The following is a 13735-nucleotide window of genomic DNA, read 5'->3' as shown; positions in this document are numbered from 1 at the left end:
CCCCTCGCCTAGTTCATCCCTCCAACTCTCTGCCGTGGTGGATCGCTGACACTAAGCAGATGTGCTGCGTTTTATCTTGTCATGACACAGAGCTACTGGAGGAAACCCTTAGGACTCAGAGGTTCAGCCTGAATTTGATTTTCAATACTATTTGATACCTCATTAAGTGCAGGATTGTGTGTAATGGTAATATAATAATCTGATGACAAAGTGTCTGAGCTTTGACATTGAGCAGATGCCTATTGGAGGTAACTACTCGATTCCCTCAGGGTCTGGCCAACAGGAAATCAGATTCAGCCTTGGTTTTTTTGGATAGAATAACATCACTAATACACACTCATGCTGCAACCCATGCCAGTTCACCCCCAAAAGAAGACAATGCGTATTGTGTCATAAACTATAAAACAAGCTATTTAGGTAAACTATATATTAATATGTTAATGATCTCAAAACAAAATGCAATTCTTGGACTGTCCAAAAAACTGTGTGAGGTTTGACTTTTCAGTAACACCAGTTCGAGACCTTTTCAGCATCTTAAAATAATGCTTGATCATGATAAAGTGTGAGTGCTGAGACTAAGCAGATGTGCTTTGTGTTATCTTGTGGTGCTGCAGTGCTACCAAAGTCAACCCCTCAGTTTGCAGAGGGCCCTGCCTGCTTGCTGCCCTCCTTTGTGGCCCGTGACGGCTCTAACAGTTTCCTGATTAACAGCAGCTGTCGGTGCAAAAGGGGGGATGACCAGACCCATTATTAACTATTAACTCTTTCTTGTAGGACCATTTAGGCATAACTGGGTTGCTTGATATTGGAAATCTAATAGCATGTGTCAAATTGCACTAGAGCTGCATAGTCTTGGTGTTCGCTTTCATAGTATTTGTATGAGCATAAAAATCTACACTATGATTTTTGCTTGTTATTACTGCAGAATAATAAGATAGCACAGCAGAATCAAACAAAGACTATGACTAGCGCTTGACCAGTGTTAGCCTTTAAAGCCGTCTGATGTGATTCATCATGTTAAGCCTCAGTCTGTTGTTGCAGGCTGATCTGCTGTATTAAAGTGCATGTGTGAAGTATAGCTCACCATTATAGAGGGGAGGCATGACAGCACGACAGCTATGAGGGAAATGTTGCCACAAGCCTTGTTCACCTTGTACCAGACCGACAATTACACACAATACACACCGGCTCAGTTGTGTCAATAAATAGCAGCCACTACTTTCATTCTAATTACATAGGCAATATATGACGCATGTGTCAGAGTCTATCTCTGTCAGTGTCTCTGTCGTCCTCCCCCCCACCCTCCCATCTTCAGCTCTGTGTGGTGTGACCCAGCCATGAGAGTTAAACTGGAGATTCCTGGAGGTGGGAGGAGGGCTGATCCCGCTCTCTGTCACCCAGCGATGAGAGGTGATCCTGGGATTAGAGCTCTGTTGGTTCAGGCTCGGCCACTGGAGACAGACTGGGGCTGGCAGAGAGACAGAAGGGGGAGGGAGGGGGCCAGGAGGGTGATAGGTAAAAAGGAAGTATGAAGGCGAGGACGAAGGGGACTTGCTAAAGGACGGATGAGAGGGATGAGAAATATATACAGATACTGTAGAAGTGAGGTTGTCTTGCTGAGAAATGACAGGTGGTAAATTTGATTAGATTTTGTTATCATGCCCTTCGGCTTGAGTAGATGTCATTTTGCAAGTATGCGTGTTCTATGTATGCATTTTTTGTTTTCATTTGTTTGAATGGTAAACAGAAGGGCAATACTTGCACGCCTGTTCTTAAATTATGACACACATACATTTCCGGCAGTGCTTTTCTTTACCCCCAACAGATGTTGGCATTATACATTTCTGCAAATCTTGAAGTTTTATAGTTGCATGCTTTATAAAAATGTAGTTCACATTGGATGTATATGAGCTGAGTTGCTCATCAGGCAGATGAGTAGATGGTGGATGGCGTGACATCCAGGCGAGACAGATGCCAAGCAGCAGACGGCAGCAGACCTCTATTCAAGACTAGTGACATTTCCAGTGGCGACTAAACAGGGTATTTTAGGACAAAGCATGTTGTTTTCCTGACCGTAACCACATGTTTACCACAGCACTGTCACAACATAAAATTGAAAATTGAAATGTAAAGAAAAGAAGTTTCAATATCCACAACATAAAAAAAGTAGAAATTTAACATGCCCGTGGTTTGCAGAAATGTACAATGCCAACATTTATTCCAGAACTTGGGTTACTGGAAGGACTTTGCCTGGACTTGTTCTGCCCACAACATTGGCAGGACATTGGTACCAGACACATTAGTGTCCACAGTGAGTCTTGACAGAGGTTCTTGCATCTGGATTCTGATGGATTGACAGGTTTCAGACTGCTGAATGTCTATTGTCACTTTGGTTACTGTTGCAAAGACTTCATTTCATCTGCAACTGTCAGCGTAGACCAAAAAGGAAAAAAAAGAGAAAATGCACCAACATTTACCACTAAAAAAGAAAACAGAAAAGAAAAACCAGAATGCCAACCATCACCCAAGATGCACTAAGATAGTGCCGGATTTTAGGTTAAATTCTTCCTTTGCTCATAGACCTCTAAACCGCCTTTGTCAAAAAGACAGTCTCATTTGACATATCACAGCCAATCTGCTACAATGACCAATGTTACCCACAGGGATTATTAACTTTTCATTATACTCAAACGTGACCCTCTTTAACTGCTCATACTCAGAAACCAAACATCACCTAAACAGAATAAAAAGTGCTTCACTTATGCAAAAGACCAAACATGGGAGGGTCTGTGATCTACTTTTGCTGAGTGTATAAGGCACTGTATGACATTGATAATGAGGGTAAAAGAAGAATCAAACCAGCCTGCATGGGTCCTCCTCTCTCCACAGGTGCAGCACCTATTCTGTTTCAGACAGAGGTCATTGTCACCCCCGCTGAGGGCTGGAGGGATGAAGGGAGGGATGAAGTGACCGGAGGACAGGACCCTTCAGCGCCTCTTTGGTTTGACAATGGGTTGCTTCTGCCTGGCTAAATGTTGGGTTTGTGTGTGGAGGGAGGGGTCAGGAGTGTGTGTGTGTGTGTGTGTGTGTGTGTGTGTTTGTAATAGAATGTAGGACAGAGGGAGGAAGAGTCATTACCTCATGGAAGCACTATCCTCCACACACACACATGCACAGACAGACACAGAGCTCCTCTCTTGCTCTGTGCTCTGACCTTGTAATGACCTGAGCCAGTATCTGGTTCACCTGTCCACAGGGGATCTCCTCATCCTGCTGTCAACTCGTCACTTTCAGTCCAACCATTATACCTCTGTGGCTGCAAACTCAGCTATTGTTAACCCCTGTTGGCAACAAATGTGAAATAAGTGAGATTTACATGAATAGGTTAAGGGGATTTGGATAATAGATTTACTGTCAGTCGAGCCATATAGAAAAACATAGACCCTCTTTTTGCATTTCTGCTTGACTTTTTGAAAGCGAGAGAGAAAGGAAAAGCAGGGAAAAGAGAGGGGATGACATGTAGCACGGGCCAGACTCAAACCCAGGTAAAGACTAGTGATACACTCTATACCAGGTAGCTAAGGCACCCCCAAGAACTGAAAACTTTTTTCACACCTGCTGCTGTAAAATAAGTTCAACATTCACTGTGAAAAGTTCAAACAGAATCATAAAATAAATGTAATTTTGCAGGTGTGATTGTATAGCCACACACTTTCTAACAGGGCAGGGAGGAGGAAACGTCAGGGGGGTTGATAATGACAAATGGCCCTTTTGCTCCCTCCTGTGGGCAAATCACTCACTCATGACCAAGTGTCAATCTACATTTTTTTTTTCTTTTTTCACAATCTACAAAATACATATAGACTGTTTCCCTTCTTTAAAGTTCATGTGTTCAACAGCTTTTTGAGAATGATGTTTTTGTCATAATCACAGTAAAAAGTCTTTATTTGATAAATTGATGCTCTGTTTGATACAGAATGCCCTGTTAGTTAACATTAAAGTCGAGTATTTTGAGATTTATGTAATTATATAGGACCATGTTAGTCAGTAAAATTAGATGAAAATGATAAAGCTGGAAATAAACATAGAGGCATGAAGAGTAATGAAGACATATCCATAGAGAAGGAGCAGTGATTTTAAAGTAATACTACTTTTGAGAGTTTTCAGTGGCTCCTATAGTGAGGGCTGAGTGATGGAGAGAGGAGAGCATGGCCTTCACCTCCGTATGACACCCATCCATCCACCATCGTAACAGGAGCGCATCAGAGCGACGGCCAACAAAGGCGGCTTGACTGGTTTGAGTTGTGCACTCACCACAATAAAAGGTCATGGAGAATATCTGTGTGTGTGTGTGTGTCATGACAGAGACATCCATGGTTTGGTCTACTTAGCCTCTGTCCTATCATCAAAGGACACAGGTGAGAGCAGCATTGTGGGTCCTGAGTTCTCATGTTACCCTTTCAACTCAGGGAGGGCACATCAAAGACGGGGGCTTAGAGAGTACAGAATGCATGCACACACATGCGCACACACAAGAACATAAAAAATGCAAGAACATATGTGCACACAGACATTAAGTTACAAACGCAGGCAAACACACAGAAGGTAGGAGAATGCGTGTATACACGCAAGCTCACATAAAATGAATATAGCCATGTGGTACGCGCATGAATTACGTAACTCGTTCTTTTTGCCTGCAGCAGCACTTTGAACAAATTAGTCTTTCTTTATCAGTACAACCTCATCCTGTCATATAGTGATCCAGGATATAACGTCAATAAATACTACTGCAAACTTTGGCCATAACATGAATGTTGGCTTATAAAATCTGATCTTCCTGAGATGGCAAAAATGCTGAAGTTCTACCCTTGCTTATAGCCCATCTGGTTGACGTACGGATCCTATGGAGACACAAGTAATGACCTGCCAACTCATCATAATTTAAGTACCATCTTTTGGACCTGCATGAAGCAGACCTGTCAGGCCCTGTTAGCAAGACAGTAGGGGTATGCCAGGTGCCTTATTGCAGCAGGCAGTGCATGCTTTACACACCATTTGCAAGCATGAAGACATACCAAAGCTTACTCACAAGCACAAATATGTGCATGCCGAACCATTCAATGTATGGCATTGAAATGCATTTTTCTGCTCCTGAACAGCAAAAAACACATCAAACTTTACCAACTTGAAGTGTTTAACACAAAAAGGAGTAAAGGTTGCACGGCAAAAGAGTGGTGCTGACTTCAATTTGAAAATGAGCCAAGTAGATGACATTTTCTAAATGTGATAGTATTTCATTTGATCCTCTCTGGCCTATGGATAGACAGTGAATCATAACAATTCTTACAGAGCTTGAAAAGGCACAGAGCCTCTGTGCTTTTTAGAGATCAATATGTCAAAGAGATTGAGTGATACAGGTCAGATGTGTTTATGTGCTTGCGATACCTCAGAGTGTGCAAATGAAAACAAACCAATCCTCAGCCCACTTTCTCAAAAGCAACTCAGTGCAAATATTAAGCTTTGTTCCATTTTAGGTTTTCTAACACTGTATCAAAAAGTTGGACCCATGAATCTCCTGTAACACGAGACCTGAAGTGAACCTCTGTGCTAAAAGTGAATTTAATAGGATCATTTTTCTTGGTGTTTGTTTCCAAAATATGCTCTAATTTACCATATAAATCCATGGGTAAAAGTAACCTAGCTGCCCACCAACATTGTCAGATGTTGATATTTTATTGAATTTAGGTTGTGTTGTCAGGTGACCAAAATTCAGTGCCAGGACAATATGTGATGCTATCTTTATTTTGCTGCACTGATAACAGATGATGTTGATATTTTTTTGGTTTTAAGTTGTGTTGTTAAGTAAACAAAATCCAGTGTCTTCTAAAAATGTCATTCCAACGTCATCTTGAAGTAAAATAATAACATATTGTTGTAAGGTATGGAGAATAAATCCAAGGTCTGAAAAACGTCATAATGTTAAGATCCATACTACATGAAATTCTAATGTCGTCAGACCTCCTGAAAAACAAAGCCAATGCAGAAGTGCCAGAAAGTGTAATTCATTAAATGGCCACTTGAGGCTGACTCCAAAACAAGTAATTCCCCATTTATCCCCATGTTAAAATGCCAAACTTTACAAAAGAAATAAACATGTTTACTGCCGGGTATAAAAACAAAACAAAACAAAACAAAACAAAACAGGTTTGCTTTGTATATCTAATTTCATGAAAACTGTCAGGTGTGGTGAATGTTTTTTCAGCCTCTCACCCAAATATAGCCACCTCTGGCTCCAAAAAAACCAAGATGACAATGGTCAAAATGCCAAACTCAAGGCTTCAGATCAGCATCCAGTGGGTGACATCATGGTAGCTACATCCATTATTTATTGACTATAGAATCATCGGGATGTCGTGCTAACAACAAAACTCACCTCCAGGTAGAAAAGTGGGAACTGTTTTGAATTGCAAAGATATGTAAATTTGGAAAACATATTTATTTCTGCTGTCATTTTCAGTCATAACTTTAATATATAAAGATATAGTGTTAAACACTGTGGTCTGACTTATATGACATTTCTGTTGTGCTTATTTTATGTACTGTGTTGCTTTACTAATGTCTTTGATAAACCAAATCCACCGGTATGGAAGCTGAGTAATGTACTGCTGTGGATGGGGCAGTGGTAAAAACATATTTTTGTCACCTAAAAAAAGTGAACACTATATTCATTACTCTACTTTACTTCACACAATAGCTGATCGAGGCAGTGGTAGACCAACAACTCTACCTTTCGGTGGAATTATAGTTTTTCACAGTAGAATCAATAAAAGATAAAGCTGTGAAAATAATTTCAATATAATGTATACCTAAACTGACATTGCTTTTTTAGGTGGGCTCTTTTTTTGGTGGCCTAAAACTAGGCCTGAGCACACTCTGAAGGCAGAGTTTGCTCAATACTATTTGATTACATGTATATGAGGTGGCGGTTGTTACCCGGAAGTTATTGCAAATAAACATTGGGATTCGGTCTATACGGTCTATGGTCTGTCTGACCTAAGAGTTTAATCTCTTTCTGATGTTATATTGACTTTTGGTGCCAGCTGGTAAGCATCTGTCTGAGGTCTTATTTTCTTTACTATCCACTCATACTGAGAGCATACAGTGCATATTTTATGTTTTTCTTTAAATCTCTTCCTTTAGCCTCTTTTTGTGCCTCCAAAGCAAAAGGCAAATATGAATAAACATGTCTAGATCTGATAGTCTATGCACTTGCAAAGTTGTACTGAAAAAGGGTTTGATTGTTTTTAAAAATCTTGTATAAAAATTCATTTTGATTCATCAGGTGTTCTGTGTCTAACTTGCTCACACAGGACAGGACACACCTGTGATCTGTTTACTTGATTGCACTTGTTTGCTCTTGCAGGTGTGGTCAATAAAAAGCCTGTTTTCTCTCTGATTTGTAACACTGAGGAGAGGCCATGTTACTGAAGCTGCCGCTGAAACACAAGAATACTTTTTATGTCTAATTTGCCCTATTTACCAAAGAATTTTCACATATAAAAACACTTTGATGAGCCAAAACTGTGCCTCTAATACTCTCAGAAACCACGGGCATTGTTTCTGCCACATGTGAGCACCTGTGGAGCTGGTTGCGAGCCCTAGTTTGTGTTTTTTAGTAAATATTGCTGTTTGCTATGAAACACTTTGAATAACTGAGGTAATGTTTTCCACTTGGTCTAAGAGCAGAGTTTTTCATGACAGACTTTGGCATTTTATATAACTTTGAAGTCAGATCCTCATCTGATCCAACGTCTGCTTTAGTTCCGGAGACACTATCTGTGGCATCATCAGCTCTAAAAAAATAATTTAAAATGACATGAACCATGAATCTGTAGATTAATCACCGTCAAAGAACACGTTTTATAAAGCATAAACAAGGACTCATTTGATGTTTAAGTCCTTTTGAGGACCTCCAAGAGTGTGCATGCATGTACACTGTGTTTGCAATCAATCTATCACGCTAATATGTTAATTTTTAGTGATAAAAACCAAGTGTATCTTGTTGATATGACAGGAGCTGTGTTGTGGGAAAACAACAACTGATAGTTTGATGCAAAACATAACATATCCAATGAGAAAAGTAATGTGCATTGAAAATTTGTTCCGCCATTCATCATAAATGTTTCATGAGTCGACCCTACAGTTATTGAACTCAAAGCAAACATTTCTCAAGATAACACATGTAGCCTCTCTCCCTTAGAAGTATATCAGATGTCACTTTATGTGCAAATGGAATCCATATTGATGCCGATCACTGTCATCTGTGTTTACTCTGTTGTTCAGTCTGGGCTCAAGTCTCTCACAAACCTCAGAGGTTTCAACAATAGAACAATACGTTCTCGATTTTCTCCTAATGATAACCCTTTTTATTACAGTGATATATAACCTCTAACCACTACGTTGACATAATAATTTTTGCCTCATGATGCCATTTTTACAAGAGTAAAAACAGAAAAGAAACTGATCCAGAGCAGAGGCATCTTAAATACTGTTTTTTTCATTGTTTCTTTTCAAACACACCTCCACCAGAGTCTTTTTTCTGAGCCCAAGAAGTGATGTCATCCTGATTGTTTTTCCCTAATGAGGTCCGACACACATGGATGACTTGATATGCTGTGTCTGTGTGTGCGTTTCTACAAACAGAAACATGTAATGTATCCAATACAAATGCTGGTGTCTTGGCAGTGCTATCACTCTGGCTCATACACCATTGCCGCCCCAGCTGTGCGCTGCACTGGGATCAGCTTACTCCCAAACATTACTGTACACTCAACCTTTAGGGACAACTGCTGAAATGATGCACGACCTGCTGGTGAAGGGAACCATAACAGTCCTGCCTCTGTTTCACAGTAGCGTTCTCCTCAAGTCTCTTAACTTTCTTTTAACTCTCCGGTTATCCTTAGTGACAGCAGTAGCTAGTCTTGTGGTGAGAGGAGAGAAGGAGAGGGGGAAACTGAGGACAGAAGCAGAAAAATATGGTGAGATAAAATGAGATGGAGCCAGACAACGAGGGTGTAAGTGGAGAATAAAGTTGTTATGGTGTACAAGCTGGAACATAAAATTAAACAAGGGAAGTTTAGAAGTTATGGATGGATCGTAAACAAAGTTAAGCCTGCGCATATATCTACCATACACAAGCTTATGTTTAATGATAGTTTTCATAAGAGATTCTCAGAGATGGTGTGTTTGTTGCTTTTAAGATCAGCTCACAGGAAAAAAAAAACTCAAAGCAGATTACTTGCAGTACACCTCACATTTGCAATAGACAAACATGTTTCTTTTTGCCAATTAAATGTCCAGTTGGTAGAACTTTGGGGGATATATTGTCAGAAATGAAATATAGTTAGTATGTTTTCTTTAGTGTAAAACCATCTGAAATCAAGAAGAGTTTTGTTCCCCTTAGAATGAGCTGTTTATATCTAGCTACTACTAGAGCGGGTTCCTAGTTTATGGAAATGAACATGCTGCATCACCATGTTTCTACAGCAGCCCAGTATGGTCATACGAAATATTGGCTCCATATACGTCCATCTGCTTTTTTGTGTCAGCCATCGTAATAAGAAGCCCAACTGCATTGAGCAGCGCCGGAGTTACACTGTCAGTTGTGAAAAATCTTTATTCAGTGTTTCTAGCGTATCTGCTTATTTTGGAGGGGAAAAGACCTTTTTGGATAATTTGGCTTTCATTGAAAACTTCCTGCACATCTAACTCTTAAGTTATCGGAGGAAAGAAGGTGACTTCACATTAGCATGTGTTAGACTAGTAACCCTCAACGACATGTCAGCTGTGTTGGAAATACATTACTTTTTAAACTGAAACAGCTGGATTTGGTTTTTGATCAGTTTAAATCACTGTGTCTGTTTGTTTTAGAAAGGGAGGGACCTCAACAGATAATTTGACTCACAGTAAAAAAAACCTCCTGAACATCTTGATCAGAAAAAGGTGAGCACACATTAACTTATAAGAGAAAAGGAGACTAGCAGCCCATCCCCAGTGTTGGAGATTCATTGATTTGTAATGTTAGACCACTTTATTCAGTGTTTATAGCTGTTTTAATTGCCTGCTTTGTTTGTTTTGGAGAGGAAAAGACCTCTGTAGATAATTCAGTTCCCAGTGAATGAAGGAACTCTAGCCGGGAGAAGTTTTAGTTAGTTTTAATCTACAATTCACCACTAGACGCCACCAAATCCCCAATCCAAAATTTTACACTTGATTATATTGCAAACATTATGCATGTGTGAGTGTTTCAGTCCATGTCTTCTCATGTGCATCCATGGGTCAGTGCTCTCTGCAGAGATAGGTTTAAAAAAACAAGGTGTGGCTAAATTAGCAAACTATAAATTCTTTTTGCTCAATAAATAATGTGAATGATCAATTACCAACCATTACCCTCAGTTAACTGGACGTTAAATCACAGAGCTTTCATTGCCAGCACATGTGCTGGATCTGATTCCCCGCTAAAGAGGGTGTCAAGAAGAAATACAGCACAGTAGTCCATTACCTCGTGGCTTCAAAGCTTTCTTAGTATAATAATAGGCACAGTGTGGATTTTAGAGGGCATTTTAAGCCAATTACTGAATGTATTTCACAAAGCCGACTTTGTCTACATGCCAGGGTGGATGGTTACAGGTGAAAATCCGAATTAATGGCATCCAATTTAGCTGTTTGCACGAGATTAAGTCTTGATATAACAGGGTTTATCAAACTTTTTCATCATACTTTGCTCTTACATTGTCGTTGTTTTAAAACATCTATCATGGGGGTCCCTGCATAAACAGGCCCGCGATCCTTTGTGGCTGCTGCTCAATTTTTGCAACACTTAAAGAGAACCCACAGCTCACCTGTTCAGGATTATCCAAGGTGATAGAGTTAAAAGTCTATGTAGGACAAAGCCACTTCCGCACATCTGTTTGCATTGACCTAACCATGTGTAAGTCACTTTTATGAGAATGACCTTCTCTTCCACTCCTGTCTCCTTCACATCCCTTAACAGCACCTCTGAGTTTTTGACTCCAAATTTAACACTTCACTACCATGCAAAATGTGAGCATAAACAAGGATTATATGCATGTCTGCAATTTTATGGATGAATAAAGTGGGCTTGTAGTGTTTTCAATCAGTGATTTTACGTATACTGTTTGTTTTTCTCCCTAAAACATTGTATGTCTCTACATTACACATCTGTTGTAGAGCAAGCACAAAAGTAACATGAAAAAGTCATGATAAACTCTAAGAATGGAACAAAGGAAAGGAGCCAAACATCAGCTGCAGCAGAGAAGGATTACGTGCTGGGACAGTCCAAAGTCCAAACTTCCTCTTGGCACACAGCACTTCTAGCAGAGTTTCATCCAGGCCAGGTCTTATTTAAAATGCTTAACAATGCAATTCAGTTAAGCATGAAGATATTGGTTATAGTTAAGATTGTCATTATTGTTCCTCTGTATAGCTTATAAGAAAAGCTTGCATCTATCGTGATTAATCCTGGATTGAATGCACCATCTGGCATACACGGATGAGCCAATTCAAACACATTTCAAAATAAACAGGTGCATGCTGGGTTCAGCTACTATGCTAAAATGCTCATGGTGAGTCTTCTAGCAGTGACTTCTGTGTTAATGAGTAGCTTTTACTTTTAGTGAGATGTGTGGGATCCTTCTGTTTTGACAATAGTCTCTGTCACAGTTGTGACTGTAGAGTGCTCATTCACTTTAAAAGCTTTTGAAAAATGTGACAGAGGAGGCTGAGTGGACTGGTATATACTGTTCTGTAATGTAATCATTTTATCATATAACAATCATCATCATATACCTCTACCCCACTATGTTCTAAAAATATATAACACAGTAATATTTAGTCAGAGAACAGTTTCTGCTGCCCAGTCACCACAACAAAATGTTGGCATTGTATGTTTCTGTGAGCCATGTTAAATTTCATGTTCCATATGTATCATATTGATGTGTATTGAAGTGACAAAGTATACGAGCTCACCTTGTCATTGCAAGGTGGTGGGGATGGTGGATAGTGTGTCCCCTATGTAAGATTGATTTGAGACCAAAATACAGCAAAACTACTATGATTTAGATAGTCACCCAAAAATGGGTGTTTTGTAGTGACCCATAATTGTTTTTCCAGCAGGGATAGCATCCCGAAAAATCAAACATTACTGCTTTCCTGCCGGGATAGTGCTCCCAAAATTTAATATTTTAAGACACAACATGATCTATGTCTAACTAAGAGGTTACTGTGCTTAAACCTAACCACACCTTAACCACAGTAATGTTGGAAAGTAAAGTTTCATTATTTCGCTGCATAATAATGTAGATATATTACATATCCATAGTTTGCGGGAACATACAATGCCAACATTTATTCTGGCAATTGGGTTATTTATCTGACTATTTAGTTTTATCCCACCCAACAAAACAGTTTGTCTAATATTTTGGTTTATGCCCAAATATCTTCAAAACTGATGACACAGATGTCAGCCTCAGCTGTACTTCTGTTTAGTGAACAGCAAGCAAGCTAGTGAACATGCTGAACATTATACCTGCTTGCAGTAGCATCAGCATGTTAACAGTGGCACATGTGGCTGAAGACTCTTGTTTTTTTTCCTTGAACATATATATTGAGTGTCTTATTTTTTAGAGATACAATATACAAAAAAAAACAAAGTGAAAAAAGTAAAGGATGTCCTCTCTACCACCACTATATGATACTATTAGAATTATGAAATCATGTTATAGCCTACTTTTTTGTGCCACTTAAAAAGAATACCTATGCCATAATATAAAAATGTATATAAAACAAATAAAGTATTGCAATAATTGAATAGTAACAATGTCTTTGAGCCCTAAGCTTTTTAATGAGCTTGTAAAATCAAGAGCTGTTAAAGAAAAGAAGGATTTAAAATAATAATCAGTCCAAATCTGCCAAATTTAGATTTGCTTAATGACTACCATCACAGCTATAATCTCAGCTCAAACATCGTTTCCTTGCAGATGTTCCTTCAAAAACCCTTCCTGCCTCTCCTCAACGTTCTTTCCAAAGACATCTGCCTTTTGCTGGGCATATATTCTCAACATTTGTTTGGTGACATCTTAACAGTGGAAAAATGTGCCTCAGTGCTGGGAACATGGCAGTCGGTGGTGATGCCGTTGTGCAAGACCATTCAGCTATTAAGAGCCAGCCCAACAACGGTGTGTTTGGTTCTCCTTGCAGCCTCATAAAATTGAAGAGCATCTAAAGCGCCCTCTTTGCATCCAAGCCTTAATTCATTCCTTATAATGTAACGCTTCCCCCACCACCACCACTACCTTGGGGAGTGCTGGCAGCAAATGAGACGTCACCTCCTCGCCTCCTACATGGCATGTCTGTTTTTTATTACAGGTTAAATTTTTTCCCCCAGTTTTTTCCCCATCTGAGCTTTCATTACACAAATGGTTCTTTTTTAGAAATAAGTATATGATGATAAATGACTGTTGGAGGTGCACACAGTGTTAGACTGCGGGCACATGTACCTTTGATGAGGACTGGTGGGAGGGATAAGAGGTACGAGGCTGGTGAGGTGGAAGAGAAATTGAGTCTTATTTTTCTTTCTTAAAAATAAAGGTTCCTTCAAGACCATTTCAATTAGTCATAGAAAGGTAAATTGGTCAGTTTATTTGACTGAATGAGA

This window comes from Plectropomus leopardus, chromosome 11, assembly GCF_026936395.1.
Source record: "Plectropomus leopardus strain MGB_pleo_1.0 chromosome 11, ASM2693639v1, whole genome shotgun sequence".
Taxonomy (NCBI): Eukaryota; Metazoa; Chordata; class Actinopteri; order Perciformes; family Serranidae; genus Plectropomus; species Plectropomus leopardus.
The sequence above is the reverse complement of the archived record's forward strand: the minus strand, read 5'-3'. Positions refer to the sequence as shown.